The sequence below is a fragment of the Gambusia affinis genome, linkage group LG02 (assembly GCF_019740435.1).
Source record: "Gambusia affinis linkage group LG02, SWU_Gaff_1.0, whole genome shotgun sequence".
NCBI classification, from domain to species: Eukaryota; Metazoa; Chordata; class Actinopteri; order Cyprinodontiformes; family Poeciliidae; genus Gambusia; species Gambusia affinis.
The window spans coordinates 4,998,908-5,011,586 of record NC_057869.1 but is presented as its reverse complement, the minus strand read 5'-3'; the positions used below and the strand labels follow the sequence as shown (position 1 = coordinate 5,011,586).

The following is a 12,679-nucleotide window of genomic DNA, read 5'->3' as shown; positions in this document are numbered from 1 at the left end:
CAATAATGTGGTTTTATAAAGTATTTTCTTTCTTCTTCACATTTATATTGAACTTTGCTTTTGCCTGTTATGTAAAATCCAATTGTGTCTCTTGTTCAAATGTTTCTGAGAAACATTTGAACAAGCAGAGTAAACCAGAGTGAAGCTGTCTCTCAACAATGTTAAACTCAATACTGAAGACAGTGATGCATGCTCAACCAGTCATATGACAGGACCTGTTAAATGAAACTGCGGCACAACAAGCCATGGGTAAAGTGGCCAAGCAGCACTGCTTTCTCAATCATTATTAATGGGCTCAGAATGTGTGATAAAGGCGACTCCCTAGTTTGTGTCAGGATTTTCTGCCTGGATAATTAAAGTCCAAGCTGCAGGTGCTAGTTAGATGAGCCAGCAAAATTTTGCTTTGCCTGTGTACTACACAGGAGTGCTTTACACTCACTGAACACCAGTGTGTTACCTAATGATTGTTTTCATTACTAATTAACATCTTGAGTACTTTGTTAATTAATCCGGTGTCCAGTAGGCAGATGGTCATAAGTGTTTAAAATGCCATTTTTGGTAATAAAAGCGTAACCAGGCAAGGTTTTGCCCTTCTAACCTAAACCTTAGTTCTTAACTGTTTTTCTAATTCCCTGATAAGAAATAGTAATTAAAACCTTAAAATGCATCTTTCCTTCAGGACCATATGCTGATCCAAGGTGGCTTATGTGTGAATGTGAAAGGGCTAAACAACCATCTGGAGGGGCCAAGGCTTGACCCGCTATCCTTGCAGTTAGGGGTGAAATGACCTACAAACCTTAGTCTTGTCAGTTTATGTGACTTACGGTTTTCTTTGCAGTGGGGACAAAGTGCAAAGAAATGACAAGCAAAATGTGTTAAATTGACACCTAAAATATCTCTTTACAGCTGGCATGCATGCAGGGATTTCAAAGACTGTGATTTGGATAGATGTAGACAACATAATGCAAAGATTTCTGCTTGCTACTGCCTTGCGTTTATGGCAATAACTCAAATCTTTGCATCATGTTGACTGCAATAAAAAAGAAAAAAAAGATTTGTTTGGAAACATGTTACTGAGCAAGTATATGGTGACCTTATAACGAGATGTCTTGAAATATAATATAGCTATTTAAAAAACACAGAATACTGACGCAGCATTTTGCTTTGGAGCACAATGTACAAACATTTTCTTTCTAGGTTAAGTGGTAAAGCCTGTTTTGTTTCTGGACTACGAGTTGTCCTAACAGCATAGTTATGTAAGGCAGCGGTCCATGAGTGATTTTTGAAGACGTGAACATTACATTCAACGTTGTCATGTGGTAAATCCTAAAAATATTCAGACAAAATGGTAGATAGGAATGTAAAACCAAAATTATACATCATCAAAGGTCATGTTTCCATAAAAACTCTGGTCTCACCAATTTGAAAAGAGACTCAAAGCAACCTATCTAGGCAAAGTAAGATATAGCCAACTACTATACAAAATGTGTAATATTGATTCAGATGTTAGTGGTGTGCAATACCTCTGCTATCCTGTTTTTATAGCTACAGAGTAAAGCCAAAATGTTGACTAGAAGGTGAATTTAAATATTTTAAATAGAATCATTTCCAAAAAACATGACTCGGAGCATCTAGAGTCAAACATTTTGCAAGAATCACACAGGAGGGAAACTACCAAACGACTTTCATTAAGCTAATAAACTCATTGAAACTTCACTGGTAATGTGATAATACTGAGGAATCAAGACCATGACAAAGAGAAGTTCCCTTTTCCCTTTATTTATTTATTCAGTAATTGAAGAGGACAAACTTTTATTTCAACCAGGGAGTTACACCAAAAATCTGAGCATCACAATAGAGGAACTTGATGTTCTTGCAGTGTTTTATGAGCCCCTGAACTGTCACAAAACAGTGTAGGTGAAAGATGTGTTAACACAAAAGGGTAAAGATGTAGCTGAGGAACAACACACTAAAGAGACAAGCTTGTCATCCCTGCAATTTCCCATCGCTTTAGTCGTGTTTGTCTTGGCAACAGTTACCGGGCCTTTATCTTTGCCAATTAAGCCAATCTAGTGGACTGCAGTAACTTCACTCTGTGGTGTTTGCCAGAGCAGTAATGAACTAGATATTAATTTCATTCTTACACTGACTCAGTTAACTCCCACCATGAATCATGAATCCTTGTCTGTTCCTCATACGTTCTAACATGAAAGTCCATGCGTGCATAACTCTAAGTGGTGTTAAGATATTCACAGACATCTAAGCCAAATGAACTGGCAGGAGATAAAATGTACATCAAAATGTGGGGAATTAGATAGATTTGTGAGGAGTTAGAAAGAGAGGAAATGAAGGAGGAGGGGGAACTGAACATGAGAGAGATACAGGCTCATCATGCCAGTCATCACTTCAGTTATTATCCCTAATTCTCGAAGGGAATATCTCAGTAAGGCGGAGTAAATTCGATGCTGATAAGCAGACAATGAGATTTGCTTGTGCCATGAGGCAAAGCCCTTCCAAGGGCTTCCTTTCACCTACAGTGGAGTTCAACTTAATGCCTCAAATAGCAGAAAACTCACATAGCTCTCATTAGTGTTGGCTGGATTCCGCTTTGTTGTTTCATTTAGAAGCAGTATTTCCAGGTGCTGCACAAACTGTTGGTGGGATTTGACTCTCTCCTCTCTGCCCTCTGTGAGTCTCAGTCTAATTAGCACTATAAACCCAACCACAAAATGTTATATGCAGAACCATGACTTCTCACATTAGGACATCCCCCATGAAATTTCTAGAGTATAAAGCCCTGGGTTATGGTTAAAGCCAAAGCGATGATGGTGTTGAAGGTTTACTGCTTCAGCAAAACTAATGTCTGTACAACAGCTTTTTAATTCAATATTCAGCCAAAAAATTAAATATCACTTCTACTGCTTGCTGGATCGGCGCTGAGATGTGTACAAACACAATCTGCTGAGGATCAATCTGACTAACCTTCATCATCCAAAAACCTGCTCTCCTAGTTTAGCAAGGTTTGAGATTTTTTTAATAGCCTGAAAATAATTAATTAGTTTATAATAGGCAGAGGATGAAACAAAATCACAGCAGTACCACAAGAACTAAATTACTTGCTTTGATCTTTGGCAGCGTCGATACAGTCCTTCAATTCACTTCAATTTTCAAAAAGCATGAAGGGAGGGTGAAAAAATTGTAGAGGTCACAACGCTGGAGGCATTTGTAGTGTATAGAGTAGATTTGTTGTTTAACCAACACATTTCAGATTAAGTCTCATAAGGTCCCAGTAGGACTATAGATCAAAACATGCTTTACAATAGAAGCTATCTGACTGAGACTGTTTCAGCATAGCTCCAGCAGCTTTCTCACCGGCTATACAAAGTTTATCTTGTAATGTAATCTGGACTATTTCTTGAGTCTCCATAGACAGTCAGTACTGTCCTAGATTTGAAAATTTTGGCAAAAACTTGAATGCAGAGAACATAATGATCTTGCAGATGGACTGAGGAAGAACTGCAATGGGAAATAGATTTATAGACATTTTTTACTTCCATCTGGTGGTCTGGTATTTCAGTTTCAAGCTGCTGTTCTCCTTTAGAAAGAAACCTTTCCAAAACCGAGGAAACATAAATAGAACTGCATAATCATGTAGTGTTTATTTTTTTTTTATCTTGTAATTTAATTATCACAATCTAGGTGATGCAAAATATCTCAACAGAATTGCTCATTTGTTTGATTAATTTCTCCTAGCCACTATTCAAATACCTTTTCTATTTTGGTATATGTAAAGCTGATTAAATACCAACTGAATAGCAAATAGATCAAATTTAAACTGAGCTTTCCATCAATAAACACTGTTGATAGTACAGCCCTGGGTTTCATACAAGAGCAAGGATGGACATGGAAAAAGCACCATATGATCAGTCTCATAACTGCAATTAAGAATCAGTCTTATGACTGATCATATGGTGCTTTTCGCCAAAATCAAGCATTTGGCGAATGCTTGATTTTAGTCTATGTCTCTTCCTGAGAAACATCACTAGAATACATGATATCATAAATTTGATAAAATACCATGAAAGTTTTGAACTTTACGAACTGTTTCACTAAAAACAGTTTGTCATTGAGGTTGTTTTTTAACAGCACAATAATTTAAATCAAGATGCCAAATCAGAAATGGCTCAACACACACAAAACTGATCTTCCTCCATGACCCTTCAGTTCTTCAGGCCTTATTCCCACAGAAAACCTTTGGGATGAGCTGGAGAGGAACGAGCAACACAGAAGACCAAGGACACTGGACAACACTGGGATGGCTCTCTGTGTTTACTACAATGTGAAATGCAGCAGGAGAAATATTGCTCTATTGGCAAAAATAATTGACAGCATGGATAAAGTACTATGAAAAATTACTTGCCATATCAAAGACTTTAATTTATTTTCTCACACTTTCATGAACTATTTTTAAGTTGCAATTAAGAATAATTTATTTAAATGATCATTTAATTGGGAAAAAGAGAGCAAATTACCAGAAATGAAAAAAGAAGCAGTGGGAAATATTACCAGGATTGACCAGTACACAGAAAACGATGAGTCAGATTGTTCTGACTCATCAAAAAAGTACAAAAATTATGCAGAACGACATCCAAAACCCTGCAAGCCTTACTTGTCTCAGTTAGGGACAGGATTCATGAGTCAACAATACTAGAGTAATTGGGCAAAACGGCTGAAAGAGATCCAAGGCCAAACCTCTGCTGTCCTTAAAGATCTCACATTTATCAAAATTGTGAAACAATTGTCTTAATGATTCCCTACAGTCTGTGATGTGAAAGAAAAATAAAATGCTTTGGAAGGAGGGCCTCCTCTGACATGTAGCATAAAACTAACAATATTTCAGAAAAAGAACATCAAACGGTTGTTTAGTAGCAGTATTGTGATGGTAAAGACGTCTTTTAATGCCTTGTATCCTTGAAGACTTGTTATATTCACTGCATCACTTCTTCTGCTCTTCATCAGAAAGTTCTGAATAAGAATGTTTAGTCATCAATTTGCAAGACTAAGCTCAAGAGCATCTGCATTATGCAGGCCAATGAACCAGAAAACACAAGTTCACTTTTCCATCGCTCAGAGAAAGCAAAATAAAGTTTCTGAAATGGCCTCAGCTAAGTCTACACTTTTACCTGTCTAGGCTGCTGTGACATGACCTTAAACAGGTCGTTCATTCCCATATATCTCCAATGGGGCTGAATTAAAACAATTCTGTGAGGAAAAGTGGGCCAACATTCCTCCCCGGTGGTGTAAAAGACTAATTGCCAGTTACAGCAAATGACTGATGGGAGGAGGCAGAGTACATTTTACGTTCAGGAGAGACCTAACTTTTAACTAGGCAATGCTTGGTTTGGATATATTTCTTCTATAGACATTAAGTCATAATTTGAAAATTGCTTTTTGTGCTAAATTGGTTATTTTTGTCTGATATTAAAATTTGCTGGGCAAATTGAAACCTCTAACCATGTCACTATAACTACAACAGAAAATGTAATTAAAAATGGCCATAGCATGGGATTATGCTACTACAATAAAATAAAAAAAAATAAAAAAACTCTTAACTTTTTGTCAACATTTCTCAAATCGAGCCAATTAATTCTATCTAACATGTTCTTTGATTTGTTGCTCCTTTGTAAAGCCTCCAGGTGTGCAAAAACAAAAGAAGTGATTGCAGTGGGCTGGCACAGTTTAGCAAAAATAATCATGATTCCTCTCGTGGCTCTGACTGGCTAATTGTGTTTATGTGGCACAGCCTAACCATTTTTATTTTATGTTTATTTTTTGGGGAGAATAACATTGAGAAAATAAATTGATTGTTACTGACACTTCCAAAAAATATTTATTTACAGCTAAATATTGTCTGACTGCTATTCAGTTGGTACTTGTAAGTAACTCAACTATTGTGAATTTAAAAACTGCATGTAAATACTAATTTTGCATTGCTGCATAATTATAATCAAAAGTAATCTAAGAACCCATTTTTACTTGTAAATGTAATACAACATGCTGACTGCTGAAAGATGAAGTGTGACATTTCTTTGACTCTGAACTTAATTAATCAGCATCTCCTGCTATCAGCTCGGGATCAGAGCGCTCAGATCTCTCCACATCCCGAAGAGTAACTCACCAAAAACAGCTTTATGTGTTTCCTTCGTTGCTGCTTTAATAAGTCCTGATTTTACTTAAGTTGTTACACTTATAAAAGTTTGAAACCCATATAAATAAATTAATACGAGGGTTATGGCAAAAAAGAAAGCATAATTGCCCTTAGGGTATTGTTTACTGTGATTATGCATTCTTCAGAGCAGGGGGCGGAACTCAGCTGCTCCACACATCACAACACTGACATATCTAGTATATAATCACAGAAAATAATGTTGACTTGTGCATTATTGCAAACTGTATTTGTGTGTAGGTTGTTGGGAATCTGTAGAGAAATCTATAAAAGGTCATTATGGCATTTGCAGAAAGTGGCTGGTTGCTGAAGAGGCAGAAACATGGTGCCTGTCGACTGAAAATAGTCTTTCTATCAGTGTCTCGCTAGAGTTGATTGCTGGCTTCTGCTGCAGGCCACTGCAGACACATGGTACGCAACACAGATGGTAAAGTAAGGCACCAACAGTCGCAGTCAAAACAATTATGACATTTGTGCCATGAGTTATATATGTTTTTCAGGCATCACTGCAGCGGCTCCACGCAAGTCACATTTAATTGTAATGAAATACCACATACAGTAAGTGAATATCATCTCTTCATACATCACCACACTCATATTTGTTGATTTGGAAAAGCAAAATTGTGAATGACACAGAGCAGGATTCAGAGAATAATCCCCTTTCTGGTGCACAAAGGCATAACTTAAGCTGCTACAGTGAACACTAAGTCTCTCTCCAGCCTGGCATGCCTTGGACTCTTTCACACCCGAGTGGTCCAACTGAGATCACCCTGTCTCTTGACTCGACACAAACACATGTTTTCTAGAGGTACTACTGGAAAGATAGCAGGAGCAATCTATCAAAATGGAGCTGGCTGGAAGTCAGTCCAATCTCAAGGTTTTTCCCGCTCACTTCTTTATGTCACGAGTACGCATACTTCAAATATACACATAAATGCAAGTCATTGTTCCATACTATATACGTTTTTTAAAAAAGCCTTTTGTGAGCTGAGCTGTTTTTCACTTTATTTGGACAGAACACATGATACAAATTAGTCCCACTCTCATCCTGGGTCCTCAATCCCGCTGAGAAATTCAGAATCATGAGCCAACAGTGTGAATTGATGAAACAACAAAACAGGTCCTACATATCATGAAGCATATTCCTCAAAAACTCTGACTGCCACCATCAGTCACCAGCTGGGAAAGTGTAATGCGGAGCACCGTGGAAATGAATCAGCATTTCTTTGGTGTTGACAGGCTGAAACCAAAAGCTTTCAAAATCAGGCATTAATCCACAGTCAGAGTCTACACAGCACACCGTTCAGCAAAAGAAAAAAAAAAAAAAAAAGCCAGAGTTCATGCAAAATCACAATCAAAGATAATTATGACCAAGGTCAGTTGTGTTAAAATGAAAGTTTTGTTATTGTCATAGTTATTATAAGATATTTAGTATGCGGAAGTAAAAAAAACTCACTTTCTGATAAACTTGAGTAAAAATACCACAGTTTCAAAGTATTCCAGTAACTTAAAGGGGTGGTATGTATTTTCAAGAAATAGATTGCCTTTTTAAGGCACAATTAAGTAACTATATTAAGTTCAGTTGTTATAAAGATGTTGTATATCATCAAACATAACTAAAAAGAAATTCGACAACTTGAAACTGGCCTCTGTCTCTTTAAGAAGCTCATGCTCTTCCCAACATTCTGCCTTCAGCACACCCTGCCTTCCCATTGTGCCCTTTACTACTTGGAAGCAACACTGAGGGTATGATTTAATGAGGAAATAACATTATAACAGGATATACAACTTAAAAAGATGATTTTACATAATGCCACCCTCTTTTAAAAAATTATGATGTGATCTAATTTTCTTTTAAAACAAGGAGATATTGATTACAGATTATTACAATAACCATAATGCTATTCATGTTATTTTTGAATGCTCATTGTTTTTTTATTGCATGTTACACCTTTTTATAGGTCAGAAACATGTGGGTGTGTGGGAGTTATACTACACTTCTTTCAACAAAAAAAACTCACTTTGTCACTTTTTCTGACATTTCACTAAAACAAAATTGAAACCATGAATACAGTACGATACTGTTTCAATCCTGCATGTTTAGGCAGTGGCTGGTAGGAATTCCTTAAAGAATGTTAAACTTTACTAACAATAACACAGTTTCATACATTTTTAAACAAAAATGTTTTACTATGTCATTTCTTTATTTTAAAAAAACAATCACTTGTACCTCTCACTGTCATTAATGAATCACATAAAATACAAAATATTGATTATTACAAAACCTATCTCATAAACAGACTGATAGATTTGTCCTTCCTTTCAATGCAGGGGAAGTGAAGATCTAACTTTCTGTCAGCTAACCAGCTGGATGCAGCTGCAGGTGGGGAAGGGGCGGGGCTGCACCAGTGATTATCTGTGCCCTCCTTTCCAAATTCATGTTGAACTTGACTTGATAAATCACCAGTATCATTTTTCATTCCTTGTACTGTTATAGACCAATGATTAGCATAAAATTATTCATTGACACATACAAAAACCATCACTACCAGGCACTGGGAAAGTACAATCATCAGACTTTCTTCTTTTTTTCTTTTATTTTTTGAAAATGTCAAACTAAAATTAGACTGAGACTTGGCTGCACCACATGCAATCTGTCTTTAACTTAATGTTATTGACCCTATAACATGAGGATCTTGGGCAGAAATTAGCGAAGAATTCTTATTTGCATGAGTCTTCATTCAACATCTGAACAAAGAAAATTGCACATGTGAGCAACCAGCCCTAAATATTACTTGATGATTAACATCCCAGCAGGCTTAGCGTTGAGTGTGAAAACCCTGGGCAGACCCAGTTGCTCATTATTTAGATTCCTGTGGCTTTGTTTAAAAAAGAAGGAATATTAAAAGAGGGCTGATTGTTAAAATACACTTAGTTGAAGACTCTAACACATATAATGGTGTTGAGTGATGACAACATAAATAACTGAGGTTTCATGTTGCTTTTCAAAAAGCAAGAAAAAAAATAGATTAGACAAATGTGTCACGCTATGTGTCACAGGAGTAAAGATAGAGCATATCGCAAGAAATTTATGGAGGAATGTTATTGCAGAAATCATAAATTACCCTTTTTGCCAGAGTAGTAATGGAAGAACAAAAACCATGTTTTGACACAGAAAAAAACCTTGGATAGATGAGTCACCGTTCACCCTGTTCTCTACCAGTGGTTGACTACATGTGTGTCACGCATGAAGAGAAATTCATTCACCCAAGTGCCCATTTCCCACAGTGAGGGCTTCTGTCGGGGCTGCTGTACTGAGCAGCCCTAGTGTGGTTTGTCTCCATTCAGTTGCTTGGCAGGCAGGTAAATGCCAAACCTCCACAGTGTTTGTCAGGGTGATCACATTCCTTGTGTTCTGCTGTTTCTCTCCTGATGACTGAACAATTTAACAAGGTGATAAACTCGCAAAGTCAAAGGCCGTGACAAGAACCGCCGTTGCTGCGGCATAAGCTCAGAACTCATGTTTTCCACACTTAATGGCTGAAAATTCTCAACCAAGCAGAACACAACGCTTATTTCAGAAACTCGGCTGGCACACAACCCTTCAGCAAACTTCATTTTTTTCCCCAAAGAACATTTAGGAGCTCAGTGTGGCTCCTCAGGTGGCCAATTGTCCTACTGAGAGACTAACAGGTGTGTGGTCCTAGTGTTAGCACTTCTAATTCATCTAACTGAAAATTTGTCAGTAGACTTTAAAAAAAGAACACATCGCTGAACAAATCCTATAGCCTATTTGTAAGAAGGTATAAAATAATTTGTGACCCATGTAATAACAAGATATGAAGCATCTTCAGGCCCCAAATGGCAAACAATTTGTGTTTTCTGTCATTCTAAATTATAAATGTTCACATGGGTAATAATCTAAACCTCTGGCAGACTCATTTGCCTAAATACACAAAACCTCACCTCACAATTCAGTTCTCAAAGAGGCAATTAAACCAGCTTTAAATGGAGATACTGCAGATTGTGTCAGCTGTGCTCATACATGCATGCAAATATCGTGGTAACCAGCCCTACTCACTCAGAGCGTGTCCTTCATTTTACAGGCTGGCCGTAAAATCGCCAGATGTGAATATGGTAGGGCACACTTGAGGATCAGTCGGTTACGGTTTAAGTGGAAAGCTTTTGGCTGCAGCAGCAATTTCAGTTGCAATGTCAGAGCTCTAAATGCAGGACTCTCTTCAAGCCACTTCAAGCAAAGCATTTTCAGCACCACACACTGATGGACAGCTCCCACATAGATTTTTTTTCTTTAAGGCAGCATTGCCTAAGCAACAATTCTAGGACTTGACATTTTACATTTCAAAACGCAACCTGTTCTTGTGGGTAACCTTCTCAAGCTGTGGCAGGGAGAGGTGGGCGTTTGGGGGAGTGTGGGGGTAGCGGTTTTTTTTCTTCTTCTTCTGTTTTTTCGCTTTAGGTGCATTACCCAGGCTTCACTAAGGTTTTTGTTTTCGCTACACGGTCAGGACGCAGAAGGACAAAACAAAATAAGATACAATGAAATTTGGGATGATGCGGGAGATTTTTTTGTTGTTTGTTTAAAACATGATTCTCTGCTCTTCAAACTCACAGCGCCCTTCACATGGACCAGCCAGTTCACCTGGCCAATCCGGCGCCCCTTTTGCTGCAAACGTGTATGCTGAGAATACCTGAACTGAATTTGAATTACCATATGACGTAGGCCTTTTTCTATCAGTAATGTCCTACTGGCAACAGGGACTAATACAGACTCACGGTCTCTATAAAGCGCTCAAAGAGAGAATTTGTTGCACCAGTTACCTCTCAAATCTCCTTTTCTTTATCGTTACATGTCTATATATCAGTCAAAGCCATTGAAACACAAAACAAAGCTCAATGTTGAGAGAGAATGCGACAGATTTTTGAACATTTCTACACAGAGAATTAAGACGCAAAAAGTATATTTCTTGGCATGTAAATGGATAAGCTAAGCGCAAATCGGGAGCTTAAGTGGCGATGGTAGATAGTTCCGAACGACCGAAAAAGGGGATAAACGGAGCAAATCCGAATTAAATACTTACGCATTTTTTCGAATAAAAGAACTCGCGGGCGAGAGCAGAGCAGGAAAATTCATCAGGGCCCCCGTCCACGTTTTCAAGATTTGCAGTACCACCGAGACACAAATCTCCATGTGAAAAGGGGGGCTGGAGGCTGCTGCAGTCCGCGTCTCTCTCGATCACAAGTCAAGATGCTCGCCTGCGAAAAACGCCAAACACTCTGAGAGTTGCGTTCATCTGCGGTGCGGTCACCATTCTAAACCCACAGAGGAGAAGCAGTAGCCTCCCGGACATGAAGGTATTCCTCTGGACCGAGGAGGAGAAAAATCCTGCAGAGTTTTTTTGTTGTTGTTGTTGTTTTTTTTTTTTGTTTGTTTTTTTGTTTGTTTTTTTTTTAAAGGGGGGGTGAAGTCCGTATACAGGCCGCTTCTCACCCTAAAACAGCCTCCCAGGCGAATCCACAAAATAAAATTCTGCCTAAAGAAAAAGAAAAAAACAGACACACAAAAAATAAAGTGAATAAAACTGTCAGCCAATGGCTCTCCCAAGTCAGATGTTCATTACTGAATGACAGTCAACGTTTACCTATTTAAAGCCTTGTGAATAAGGTCAGCGCAGCGAGAGATGAAAAAAGCGTCCAACACAGAAAAACCTTAGAATGCCTATTGGATAAAATTGAGGATATCCGTCCCACTGCAACCATCAGACGCTCCGCATCAGGATAAATGGCTTGCCATAGGCTGCTCTGAAATTCGCAGAGCATATGGCACACAGCGTTTCTGTCAAGTAAAATGGGGAAGATTGTACGGGGTGAGATTTTTCATTCCCCCTGTCAAAGCCGTTCGGTTTATTGATCACATCGGTGATAATTCCGCTTGTCAGGCAGCGTGGGTCCAGTCCGCGCTGTTTAGGCTGCAACGTCCGTGTGTTGCAAATAAAGCGGCTTTTTGCCAGCGGCTCCTAATGGTCCCCCAGCTCGCTGCCGTCCATGACTTGAATAGCGAGCGCGCTCAAATCGTCTCCGGGCGCAGATCTGCTGTGCGCGCTTGTGACTCACTAGCGTGTGTCTGTTGCGCATGTGTTGGCGTGCACGCTGGTTCCCTTATTGCCCAGGGACCACTTTAACTTTGACCACTTTGGCTTCCCGTTTCGCTGCCCATTTAAATCACACAGCAGTCATTAATTATCAGGGATCAATAGCGTTAATGTATAAAGCAGGGATCTGATGGGGTTGGAAATGCGCCTGTGTGTACCTGGAGTGCCCGTGCGCGCGCGATTCAGTTGTCGATGAGGTATGGTTGCCACCTACAGGCGTTATTCTCTATTCAGTCATCTAAAACAGACTATCTCCACAGTCAGCGTCCTCAAATAAATT

General features: G+C 38.7%; 1 protein-coding gene across 1 annotated transcript in view; it reads right to left on the bottom strand.

The window, feature by feature from the left end:
• The window catches only part of LOC122846407 (leucine-rich repeat-containing protein 4C-like), a 50,807-nt gene extending 38,489 nt beyond the window's left edge, over positions 1-12,318 (bottom strand). The window contains exons 1-2 of the mRNA XM_044143367.1: positions 11,890-12,318; positions 11,329-11,781 (exon numbers count right to left, since the gene is read on the bottom strand). The gene's annotated coding sequence lies outside the window, so the exon portion shown is untranslated. The remainder of the gene's footprint in view (positions 1-11,328; positions 11,782-11,889) is intronic.
• Between the last annotated feature and the right edge of the window lie 361 nt (positions 12,319-12,679).